We start from the raw sequence: 12,721 nt of genomic DNA on the forward strand, positions 1-12,721 counted from the left end.
AAGTTCTAATACTAGGATCTGGGCTGGGAGTTCTCAGCCTCTTTGGGACTGCCACACCTCAGCAGTGTTAGCTTGATTTCATCACAACATTTAACATAATCATGCAGGAAGGCACTGTGCTTTAGTTTGAAAGCAAGCACACATTTAATTTTGTTCAAGGAATTCTGTGACATTTATTGAGCAATAGGTAGTATGTTTGGGTGTTGCCTAATCAGAACTGGGAACCTAGACCAGAGAAATGTCATTCTTTAGTTTAATTCAGATTATACCTGGCTTCTGGTTAGGCTAGAAAGTGTGCCTCCAAAAACAATTTTTTTTTTTAAGAACAATAAACACCTTTATTACATGAGCTAAAATGGGTGGGGGAAGGATTTATTTGCCTTCCCTGGCCTTGATTTTCCTTGCTTAGAACTCCAGCTCCTTGCCCTCTAGCCCATTGCCATGTGCTCAGCCACATTGGCCTGGTCTTGAAGTGATGCATACAAGAAGCCAAGAAGCTTGCCCTGCTGGAACTGCCCCTCTAGAAAACTGCTGATTTTGGCATTCTTTTTCCTTTCATCATATTTCTTATGTATTTTCTTTGATGGGTTTTTGTTTAAAATCTCTCCCTCCTGAGGACTCAGCTTGGCCTCCTCCTTGCGGCCTGGGGACAGTACATAGTGTGACTTGTACTACTGTCTGTATGGTGTGCTGTCAATGGGCATGAGACAGTTCTTTACTGGGATCTTGGAGTGAACCAGTTCCTTGTTGGATGGATTGTAGACAAGATGAATAATCCTTGTTTTGCATGTTCAACACTCGGAGCCCCAGGAGAAGTTCCTCGTGTCCAGCCTCAAGGCACGGTACTTCTTGTTGCCTCCCCCAACACGGGCTGTGTGTATTCAGCGCAGAGTAATCTTAATGTTGGCAGCAGGATGTCCCAGCTCATGTTTTCACTTCTTGTGGAAGGGCTTTCTCTTGCCCTCTGTCTTGTGGTGTGCACTTGGGCCAGTTGTCCTGAGAGATGCCACAGCTTGGTGCCGACTGGAAAGAGAGTGCCAAAATCTTTTTTCTTTTTTCTTTTTTTTAAACACCTACAGCTGTGGTCTTCCTAGGTGGTCTCCCATCCAAGTACTAACCAGGCCCTATCCTGCTTAGCTTCTGAGATCAGACGAGAGCGGGCATGTTCAGGGTGGCATGGCCATACACAGCCAAAACCTTTTTAATAAGAAAACACTTGAATAAAAATATATGTTCTAACATCTTTTTTTGAGCCCAATAAGACCATGGACTATTTCCAAATTATTAAGTAAAAAGTAGCAAATTTTCTAGAAATGATTTTATTTTAAGGGGAAAAAAGTAGCATTGAAACCAGATGTTGCTTTTCTACAATGCATCCAACCACCAGCATCTTACACGCAACAAAATTTGGCAGGAGAGTGACCCCTTTCTTCCACCCAGATGACAATTTCCAAGTGTTGGCATGTGCTGAAAACAAAATTGCTAAAGGGAAACCTAGTTCCTAAAAGTTCATATCTGACATTATTCAAGCTTATGCTGGATCAAAAGGATACATGGTAGGAAAAGGCATGCAGTCATACCTGTCGTAGATTTTTGCTTTTGGAAATATTAAAAGTTGAAGTCTTTGCCTGGTTCAATACTAGGGTGAGGATTAGGTTAAGGTAAGGGAAGAGCTCACTTCTGGCAGCAAAATTCACAGGGGTGCCAAAAACCTTAGTAATCGAAATAATAATAATCAAGATATTTTAATGAAAAAATTTTAAAAAGCAAAATAAACTTGCGATGAGCAAATATCAAATTTTTAAATAAAGACAGGCTATTGTTGTTACTGTTACCATATTGTATCTTTGCGTGATGGGAACAGCCATTTCCATTCAGTCCCAACTTCCTGGCCCCTAGGTCTTCAAATAACCCACCAGGCAGGTTTATGAGCATTGACAATATTTGGGGACAGGTTGGGCATATAATATGAGGCTTTATAGATTGTCATGTCTTTTGATTATAGAGCTTCTATTAATTTTTCTTCCTTAGTTCAAAAGATTTTGAAGGATATTTTGATGAGTGTATATAGAAGTGCACATTTTTCCTTTGTTTTGGGCTCTACAGGGCACTGTTTAGGATGTCCAAGAATCTGTTCTTCATGCTGGATGAGCCATCACTGCAGGAGCTCCAAACTCTTGGGAGACTTAAAAGTGATGGTTCCTTCTCTGAGACCAATTGGCTAAACACATGATTGCTCCCTCTTTAATTACCATGCCCCAAATGCACTTATTTTTGCAAAATTGGAAATCTTTGAGTTTGTCTGTTTAGAGATGCATTAACACCATCTGACCTAGATTGGAAATCCCCTGATCCCCATCTCCCCAACCCTTCCCTTCAAAAATTAGTTCTCTCTTTTTTCTCTCCTGTTTTAATCCTTTTTCTCATTTACAATTTTCCATCTGTCTGTTTATTTCACAGTGGTCTCCCTTGCTTGGCTGCAGGCTCTATGAGAGCAGGGAGTATGTCTGGCTGTCTCATCACTTTGCCCCCAGCACCTAGCACAGTGTCTACATGTTGTAGAGGGTTCATACAGATTTTTAGATAGTTAAATGAACTCAGAAGTGGTTTATTCTCATTGTTCAATTCTAAGGTGCTGAATAAATGTTATTGGTAATAATGCTACAGGATTTTTTTTTTTTTTAAATCAAGAATGCCTTCAAATGTCAATGGATTAAATCTTTCTTTTTCTTTTTTCTTAGCTAGGTCTTGATTAAGCAATATTTCTGAAACCTGATAACTACTGTTACAGTTTAAGAAACATTTTGCAATATCTGGAAGGGTAGTAATACAAAGGCAGTTTGAGTTAGTGGAAAGAGCATTAGATTGAAAGTCAGGAGGCCTGGATGTGAAGTGTATCTCTAACAAAAAATGGGATGCTTTTGGTGGCATGGGCTAGTTTTCCCCTGAACAGTTGAGTAGGCCTCATTCTCTTGTAGGTGCTTAGCTATGGGCAAATCCCCAAAGTCCAAAGTCATTTTGATTTTTTAGGTCTGCTCTGCCACCAGCAAAATCTGACCATTAACCCTTACAGCAGAGGCTTCTTGAGAGCTCACCCCATCCATGTCCACTACATAATTGTGCAGCCAGTGAAGACTCCATGTTCAGTGTCTTCCCTAAGTACCTCTTTGGAGATTCTGGATAGTATCAGGGGAATCTAGGAGTTACCTCTTTGAGGAGCCCAGTGAATGTTTAGCCAACTCATGTTATACTTTTGCAATAAAGCATGAGACCAGGAAAGGAGTCCCTACCTTCTAGGCCTATCTTATCAGGTTGGGAGAGGCAGGATGGTGATGGAGAAAGCCCTGGCTTTTGTATTCAAGCAGATTGGGCTCTAATCCCAGGATGGCATTCACTAGCCAGGTAACCTCAGTTTGAAACTGAGAAAGTAGAAAGAGAATAATATTAATATTCTATCGACAAGGACTCTTGGTTGCACATGCCAGACATCTAACTCAGATTAATTTAATGAGTGTAAATAACTTAAATGGCATAAGTGGGACTCAACCAGAGGGGCTTATATAGTTTATTACCTATAAGCCCAGGAAGGGTAGGGTATAGCTGGATTCCAGTGACAACTGGAACTAGAGTCTGCAACATTGTTAGGGCACTTCTTTCTTTTTCTATTCTCTGTTTACTTCTATATGCAAAGATATTAGTTCCTAAGGATGGCTTCTTCCAGTGGTTGAAAACATGACCTCATATTTCATAGCTTCTCCACCAGAGGGAGATTGCCTCTTTTCTTTATGATTTTGTTTGAAAAATCTTTGGAAGGTTCTTATTGGCCGAACTTGGATCACATGCTGAAACTTGGACCAATCAGCTTTGGCAAGGGCAAGTGGTTTACTGTGATTGACAGCCTTCATTAGAAGCACATGTTGGAGTTGGTAGAGGGATATTCCTCAAAAGAAGGGAGCTTGTTTTTTCCAGAAATGGAGAGATGTGAAGCAGACTAAACTATAGATGTTCACCACATGTTTACATTTCAGGGTTGTTTGTGAGGATTAGAGACAGTGTATATAAAGCACCAGTCATGAAATGATAATGATGATGACAACTATTATCTCAGCATCTCTGGATACCCAGGCTTCACATATGGGACCATTATATCTCACAGACAGAAGCACACTCTCTTCTTTGTTATCCTTTTGACCTTGGAACAATCATCTTAATAGACTTCCATGAAGCCCTTAATCACAGATGAAGAAAGTAAGACCTGAAAAGAGTATGTGACTTGCTCAAGGACATAGAGCTAGTTAGTGGCACAGTGAGGCCTAAACCCAACTGTCAAGGCTTCCAGTCTACTTTACCATTTGTATACCATATGGCAATTAAAAGTACTGGCTCTGAAGATAGCCTACTTGGCTTTAAAGCTCAGCTTCTCATACTGTGTGAACTTGGGCAAGTTCCTTAACCTCTCTGAGCCTCAGAGGGTCCTTTTGCAGAGCTGTTATGAGTATTGAATAAATTAATATGAGAATATTTGCTATAATGATTATTCCACCCTCAGATATTTCCACTTAGGTCTCCTGCCCTAGAGCTGGTCACCTCCTCCAAGTGTGTCTGGGGACATGCCAGGCATTGCAGTGGGGCCGCAGTGCCTAGCATATAGTAAGGGCTATATATGCATTATCAATTTGTAGTATTATTTCTTACAATGTGATGTCTTATTTAATGCTAAAATCATTGCCTATGCCACATTAAATCATCTCTCGTTCTCCTGTGAGATGCATCTCACTCTTGGGGAAACGTGGGTTTAATGGAACCGGCACAGGCTCTGAAAAGACATCCTCTTTGGCTTAATTGGTGATCCTATAGGTAAAATACTAACTTCTTTAAATCTCAGATTTTTAGATGAGGATGAAGATACCTACCTCCCAGAAAATGCCATAAGATCAAAGAAGTAAAATAGAGAGCATCTACCCAAACATTTGACTTGTAAAGGATCTTCATTAAATATTGGTTTACTTTAAAGCACTCATTCATAGCTGTCCCCTAGGGATTTGTGGATACCTCTGCTGGAATCTGCAAACATGTTGCTCACTATATTATGTTAATTTAAAAATACACATGGTTATGTTAAAGCAGTGGTTCAGATTTGACACACATAAAAATTATGTGGAGTTAGGGTAACCAACTCATCTTAGATCGTCCTAGACTTTCTAGTTTTGGCACTGAAAGTCCCTCATCTTCAGATGCTCCTTGGTCCCAGGCGAACCTGGATGCTTGGTCATTGGGAATTGTTCGAACCTAGATTCCTGGGATCCCTACTCCAGAAATTCTGAGTCAGCATGTGTAGTCTGGAATGCGGCCTGAGATTTTTCATTTCTAACAAAGCTGCCAGGTGCTGCAGCTAGTCTGAGGACCACACCTTGGGTAGCACCACCTTAGACAACTTTATCATACTAATGCCTGTACTTGGTGTTCCATTTCTAAAAGTTGAGAATTACTCAACTTTTAGAACTTCAAAATTGTTTTCACAGCCTTGTAAAGTTGGTGTTATTACTCCATTTTATACACAGGAAACTGAGGCTTGACAGGGGTTCAGTAATTTGCTTAAAATCACAGAGCTGGGAAGTGACTCAAACCCAGGCCTTGACACCAAAATGGATTTTCTCAATCCTGCTTTCTTAAACCACAGACTTCTGGGGTTATCACCTCTCTTAGTCTGGTCTGAGTTCTCTCCAGAGAGGTGCCCTAGTTCCCCAGAGAAATGGGCTTCTGATCGATCATTGCCATAGATCTGCAGTGAACACAATAGAGACGCAAGTGGAGACTTCAGCTATGCAAATTTTGCTTATATTTATATACCTTTTTTTTAGTAAGAAACAAAGAAATTGCCAATATACTCAACCATAACCTGTCCATATTATATTCAGAGAAGCTCTCCAATCTGTCTTTCCCTTCCCACTCCCTCCCATCCCAGGGCCTTACTTCTCTTGCCTGAAATCCAACCTCTTCTCTCAATCTAGGTTGTCCTTTTTTTAAAGGGTACCACGTACCTGTCCTTTATAGCACCAATTACAGTGCCGTTATATTTTTTTTCTGTGATTATTTTATGGTTGTCTGTCACCTCTCCCAGACTGCACATGCTGTAGGTTCTGATGAGCTGCTAAGATCTTTCTTCGATATTGAAGGTTACTTTTTGCCTCAGCTGCTATAAATGTGGCCCTCAGCTGCCAGCCCCCTTGGCCTTGCCTCAGCTGAAGAAATCTGCCCCGCCCAACGCCTCATCCCATTCCAATGATTGATCTACATGGTGGGTATGAAGGCCTGGCCTTCTCACTCACCTGGGGACAGCTCTGAAAGCTCAACCCACTTTAGAACCTCTTGCAGTGCTGGCCCAGAATTCCCTTGAAACTGTTTCATGTTTGATTGCATCCTCTCCTTATTCCTGCTTACTGCCCTTCCTTCCTTGGGTGTTAATCTTAAGTGTACTCCCTAATAGAATTTACACATGCTAGTCTCTGCCTCAGGGTCAGCTTCCTGGGGAACAGAACAGTACTACCATACCATCAAGGATTTATATTGTTTTTGCCAATTGTGTGTTATCTCATCTCAGAGGCTATTATAGTCCATGATCTCAGTAATTGTTTGTGGAATGAATGAACGAATCGATGAATAAGTGATAGTAGTATCATTGGTAATTTCTATTTTATGCTCCACCCGCTCTCCTTTCTTCAAAGCGGATATAACTTTTACACAGGAATTTCTTAGATTTCTTTCCAGGGATCTAGTTTCTTCCTCCCCAGACCTCTCATTTTTCACTTTCCCAGTCCCCTTTCCTCTTACCTCTTCACTTTCTAAAATCTCTGTCTCGTGGTCCCCCTTAGATGCAGCTGAAGAGAAAGGGAGAAGCCTTCGGAAAGCAAGAGAGATGGTGATGGGAAACAGCTAAATTAGTTTAGAGGCCAGTTCAGTAGCTGGACCTTTCCCTTCTACCAGGAGCCTGTGTGGGGAGCCCTGTGAGAAACGCAATGCTGAGGAACAGAGGAAATCAATACCTGAGGGCTCTGCTAGTTGCGTGCCTGTCAGAGATAGTTTCTCACTTTGAGAAGAAAAGGACTTTTTAAAACAACAAAGCTCTGGTATAAATAGAAAAAAATGAAAACTTACATTTTGAGTCCACGTGAAAAATGACCTCTTTGTTATTAATTTCTCATCCTTACGTAAAGCACAGGCAGTCAATATTTTCTGCAATCCAGTTTTTAGTTTTGTTTTGTTAGTTTTTGGCTCCTTCTGCCCCTCCTAGAAAAAAAATAGCAGATCAAGTTAGAAGATTGGGTTTGAGACCTAAGCTCTGCTCCTTTAGTAGCTTTAGAGTGTCTCTGAGCTTCAGTCCCTCGTCTGTAAGGTGAATATTTGCTAACCACCTCACAGAATTGGGTATTGAGAAGCTCAAATGAGACAATGGAAGGAACAAGCTTTAAAAATTGCAACAGACTCAGGAGAAATTGTCATTGTCACAGTCATCGCCACTTAATTGTCAGTGAAACAGAGCTTGAAAGTTAGGGCTAGTATAACAAAATAGAATGCACATCAAAGCCAAACAAAAGTTTTTAAAATTTTTTTTCTCACTTCGCATGATGTTTGACAACACGATTAAAAATCGACTGTTCTTGTAGTGGACTGAGAATACCAAACTTCTATGTAAACTAGCTATTTTTTTCATTTTTTTGTTAATTCATGACAGATTTGGGAAGGCACCTGTTCTCTAGGGCAGGGTTTTAAGTGGATCAGGTAGATGTTTTTTTCACAGCTCAAATAGTACTTTTCCTTGTTTCTCTTCTATTTCGGGCAGCCCTGGTGTTCAGATGCATCTGTGCGCTGAGGATTTACACCATTAGGAATAATCTCCTACCTGCAAGACTGGGTGCACAGGGATCCATGCATGACTCCCTTTGTGTAATGCAATTTTCTGTAGAGTATGGGACTTTCTCCCTCTACAGAAGGCAGACAGATGACGCTTCTGGAGCAGCCAGCAGAATGTCCCAGGTCTACCCCTTACAATATCTGGGGGCTGCAGAGATCTTTAGTTGTTTTTTAATCAGGTGTGAAGTGCGGTCAGTTTTTTTTTTAGCAGAGACTTATAGATCACCTGCAAACATTATAAAATCTAGTCTTCTTCATTTGGTACTCCAGGTCCCTCACAATCAGGCGTGGCCTGGCCTCGTGTCTTGCCATTGCCGGTTTAAATTCCAAACAGCAGCCACTTGTAACAAACTGCGATGTCCTGAACATGCCCTAACTGGGTGCATTGTAAATGCTCTCTGTGCTTTTCTCATCAGGCTAAATTCTTCTCTTACTCTTTCCAGGCCCTGTTCATTATCTCTTTCTTAGGAACAACCTCCCAAACTATCCTTCCTTCTCCTCATGCCCTAAGCCCTATCTCCCACTGGGTTAGCTGTCTTTCATCTGAGTTTCCTTATTATCTTGCCACAGCCTCTGACATTATGAATTGTTAATCAACAGTTTACTTGTCTGTGCCCACTTCAGGAACAGGGGCTGTGTGTTGTTCATTGTTCATTTCCAGAGCCTAGTCCAGTGCTTGAGATACAGTAGCATCCATCCCCCACCCCCACCCCCATAATCTACAGGAGGGGGGTTATGTTCCAAGACCCCCAGTGGACACCTGAAACTGCAGATAGTATTGAATCCTATATGTACTATGTTTTTCCATGCACGTTCATACCTTTTCACTTTAAGGAAACACTTTACAGCTTCTCTGGGGCATATCCGAATTACCAGCATCACTTTTCTTCTACTTTGGGGCCATTATTAAGTAAAACAAGGGTTCCGTGAACACGAGCACTACAGTATCATGATCTGATAACAGATCGACTGGCTAATGGGTGGGGAGTGTATACAGTGTGAACACACTGGACAAAGGGATGATTCATGTCCTGGGCAGGACAGAGCAAGAACGCATGAGATTTCATCACGCTACAGCATGCAATTTAAAACTTATGAATTATTTATTTCTGGAATTTTCCATTTAATATTTTTAGAGCACGGTTGACTGTAAGTAACTGAAACTGCAGAAAGCAAAACCGCAGATAAGGGCGGACTGCTTTAGAAGAAGTGTATGATAATTATTAGCTGAATTCATGAATGAGTAGCCGGTTCAGATTTCATCTTTCCCTCTTCATTGGCATCAGCCTCTTTGGCTGTTTCTTTATAGGGTCACTGGGCAGGAATCCTGCAGAGTGGATGGGGAAGGCCTGCATCTGTGGTGAGACTTGCCCCTCCCAAACGGGTTATTATATAGGGTGTTTGTCTTTACCATTCTCCTTTTTAATTGGATTAAGGTATTATTCTCTGAGTGGTGAAAACACTACATAGCATTCTCATGAGAAGTTAGGTAGAATTACAGAGTGTTAAAGTAGAAGGGCTCTTAGGGGTTATAGGGTCCATCCCTCTTTTTGCCCATGAGAAACCAGGCCCAGAGGTGGAAAGATTTGCTAAGCTCTCATGCTCATTTGATGGTTAAAGAGAACGTTTGTTGCTTTTGCTTGCCTCAGTCCCTTCGGGGAACCAACTCTTCTTACTCTGAGTCCTAGAGTTTTGTGTGGTGCTGACTTCACTCTCCAATCCAAGATGAGCATGTGAACTAGGCCTGGCTAATCAGAGCATCAGGACCTGTGTTCCTAGGAGGCCAATCAAAGCTAACGAGACATGACTTCAGTATGTTGGAATAGAGAAGTTCATAAGCTCTATTGGGGTTGCTGAGAGGATAGGACTAATGGCAGCCTTCTTGTCATCATCGGTGGAGAGCCAATGAAAGCAGTGACAAGAGACAGAGCAAGTCTGTCATAATGACATCATTGGAGACCCTGATGTAACTGTGTCTGATCCCTGAACTCTGTAGAAACTCATTAATTACTGGATTGTTTTTTGTTTGTTTGTTTTGCTTAATTCAAATTCTATCACTTTCAACTAATTTACCTAACTGATATGTTAGATCTAGAACCAGGCCTCTTAACTCCCAAATGCAGTGCTCTTTCCACTAAACCACACTGGGCATTCCTCTGATTAACCCAATGCCACTCATTGTCACATAACAAAAAGCAGAACTGGGGGAAGATGGGAGACAAGAGGACTATGTTTGGATGGGGAGGGGTCATGTGCTTCTAGTAAGGGACTCTGGGGACCAGTGGGAGGCATGAAGTCAATGGGGTAACGGGGAGTTAGAATTGAAGTGAACAAGAGAGTACATCAAAACCAAAATTTTCCTGCTTCCCTCTTTTGACCCTGGTGGTCTAATGAATAAGGACTGGTGGGTTGAGGGTGGGGATGTACATGTGACTAGAAGCATATTCAGCTGAACTTTTCTTCTAGATTCATAAAAGCACCTTTTGATCTGGACCTGGGAAAGTTGCTGGGTGCAGACTGGAAAAGCAATGACAAAAGTCAAGACATCACCATTTTGTTCTAACATCTTATGACTCATCTAAGGTGTGGAAAAATATTATGCTGCAGAGCAGCCACAGCCATAATAAATAAACATTCGGCATACCCGGCACTAGTGATATGACTATGTTGGGCCATGTCCATTGATGGGGATCCAGGCAAACGATGATATCACCGTGATATGCTAATGAGATTGCTCCATGGTTTGGGGATAATTTGGTTTCTAGTTTCTGAGATCAGATCTTCAGCACAATGCCCAGGAAGCATGAACTGAAACTGAGGCCTGTCCCTAGTGGGAATCCCGTATTGCCCACACACCAGGATGGGATTTTTAGAGGTCAGCTTCATCTCACTTATGTTACTCTCATCTCTGCATTCATACAGAGTTCAAAAACAAGCAAAACTAAATTATGGTGTAAGAAAGCAGGATGGTGATTACATTTGGAGGTGTGGTAAGGAGTGACTTGGAGAGTTCAAGAGGGATTCCTGGACTTCTGGGTTCTTAGAATGTGTTGATTATATAGAGATGATAGGTTTGCGAAAATTTATTAAGCTATGTACTTATGAGTGGTATACTTTTCTATATGTGTGTTATTTCAATAAAAAACATTACATCTTGCTTAATGCCATCTTTGTAGGTAATCATTAGCATAGGTGGAGTTCCTAGAAACAAAATGAAATGACAGCCACTGAAATTATGTGATAATACTATTCTGTTCTAATGAGCATACAGATGATCCAGAATATGTCCACATTAATTTTGAAATATATAATCATCAAAATGAAAATAAAAATTTAAAAAATATATAGCAGATGCTCACTATCCTCCAGGGGTCTAGGGCACTGGTTGGAAAAAAACTGAAGTATTACGTTACCTCAGAATCATAGTGTAAATGGATCTCAAATGCATTCATGTCTCTCCACTTCCATTTCCAACATTCTGGTTCAAGCCACCAGCACCTCTGGCCTGGACTGCAGCAACAACCCCCTACTCTTGCCTGATACATAATCCATTGCCCACAAAGTAGAAGACTATTGATTGAAAATATGGCTTGAATTACTCCCCAACCTGAAACCCTTCAAAGACTTCCTAATTCTTGCCTCAAAGTCTAAATCCCTTTCCACCACCCACCATACTCAGCACTGACTAGTCCCTCTCTGATTGTCCCTCTACCATTCTCCCCCCAGCTCACCAAATTCCAGCCCCTCTGGACTCTCTATTCTTTCAATACCTCATTCTTCTTGTCCTCAGCTTAAAGCTTTTACATATGCACTTCTGCCTTAACTAGGGGTCTCCCAGAACTTTGGATGGATTACTAGCCCCTGCCTCAGCTTTTAGGTCTCAGTTCAAATGTCAGCCCCTCAAGTAGCTTCTCCTAGCCATTCTTTATTACATCACCTTTTTTCCCCCTCACAGCACTCACAGCTATTTTGTTTATGTAGTTATGTACCAGTATGTAGGCCCCATGGTGGCAAGGACTTGTCCGCCTCCTTCATTTATATTAATGTCCCAGTGAGCAGCAGATGGAATACTCAAAGAGTTTAATCAAGGGGAGCTTAACAAAGACCACATACAGAAATGTGAGCAGGGTGAGGAGAATCAACTAGGCATGGCGAGACTCACAGGGAAAAAGCCATCCCCACTCCTAGATCTGAAGGGGCAAGAGGAGGGAGCTGTGGCCCACACCCAGTGAGAGCTGTGCTATGGAAGAGGGGCTGCCTGCCACACACAAGGCAGGGAGGACGTGAAGTGGGGGTAAACTGACCAACTTCTTTCTCCTCCCACTTTCAGATATCTGCCAGTATTTCCTGGTCAAACCTAACAGGAAGCCAGAGGGCAAGGGAGGCTGGGGGATGCAGTCCTTGGTAGTCAGCCTCCTGGTACACAGAACACGGCAGGAAAGAGTGTGGTGTGAAATGATAGGAACAAATAGACAAGAGCCAGTTCAATGCCAGGTACATGGTAGATGCTCACACATGTTGATTGGATGAATGAATGAATGAATGAATGAATGAACAAAGAAAGCTTAAGAGAAAGAAATATCAAAAGAATGATCGTTTAATAAGTTTCTACTGTGGCCCAGGCCATCTTATATAAATGATCTTGTTTAAATTCACACAGAAATCCTACAAGATGCATTGTTGTCCTCGCATATGACTGAAGAACCTGAGACCTCAGAGGTTAACATATCTCAGTTAAGAGAAATCATGGAGCCAGAATTCCAATTCAGTCCCTAAGTTTTATCCATTGTGTCACATTAAACATATCTTG

General features: G+C 41.6%; 1 pseudogene; it reads right to left on the reverse strand.

Annotated features, from left to right (window-relative positions):
- Window positions 1-372: 372 nt before the first annotated feature.
- LOC105293273 overlaps window positions 373-12,721 on the reverse strand; it is a 21,687-nt pseudogene continuing 9,338 nt past the window's right edge.

Source organism: Pteropus vampyrus, unplaced genomic scaffold (assembly GCF_000151845.1).
Source record: "Pteropus vampyrus isolate Shadow unplaced genomic scaffold, Pvam_2.0 Scaffold70, whole genome shotgun sequence".
Lineage (NCBI taxonomy): Eukaryota > Metazoa > Chordata > Mammalia > Chiroptera > Pteropodidae > Pteropus > Pteropus vampyrus.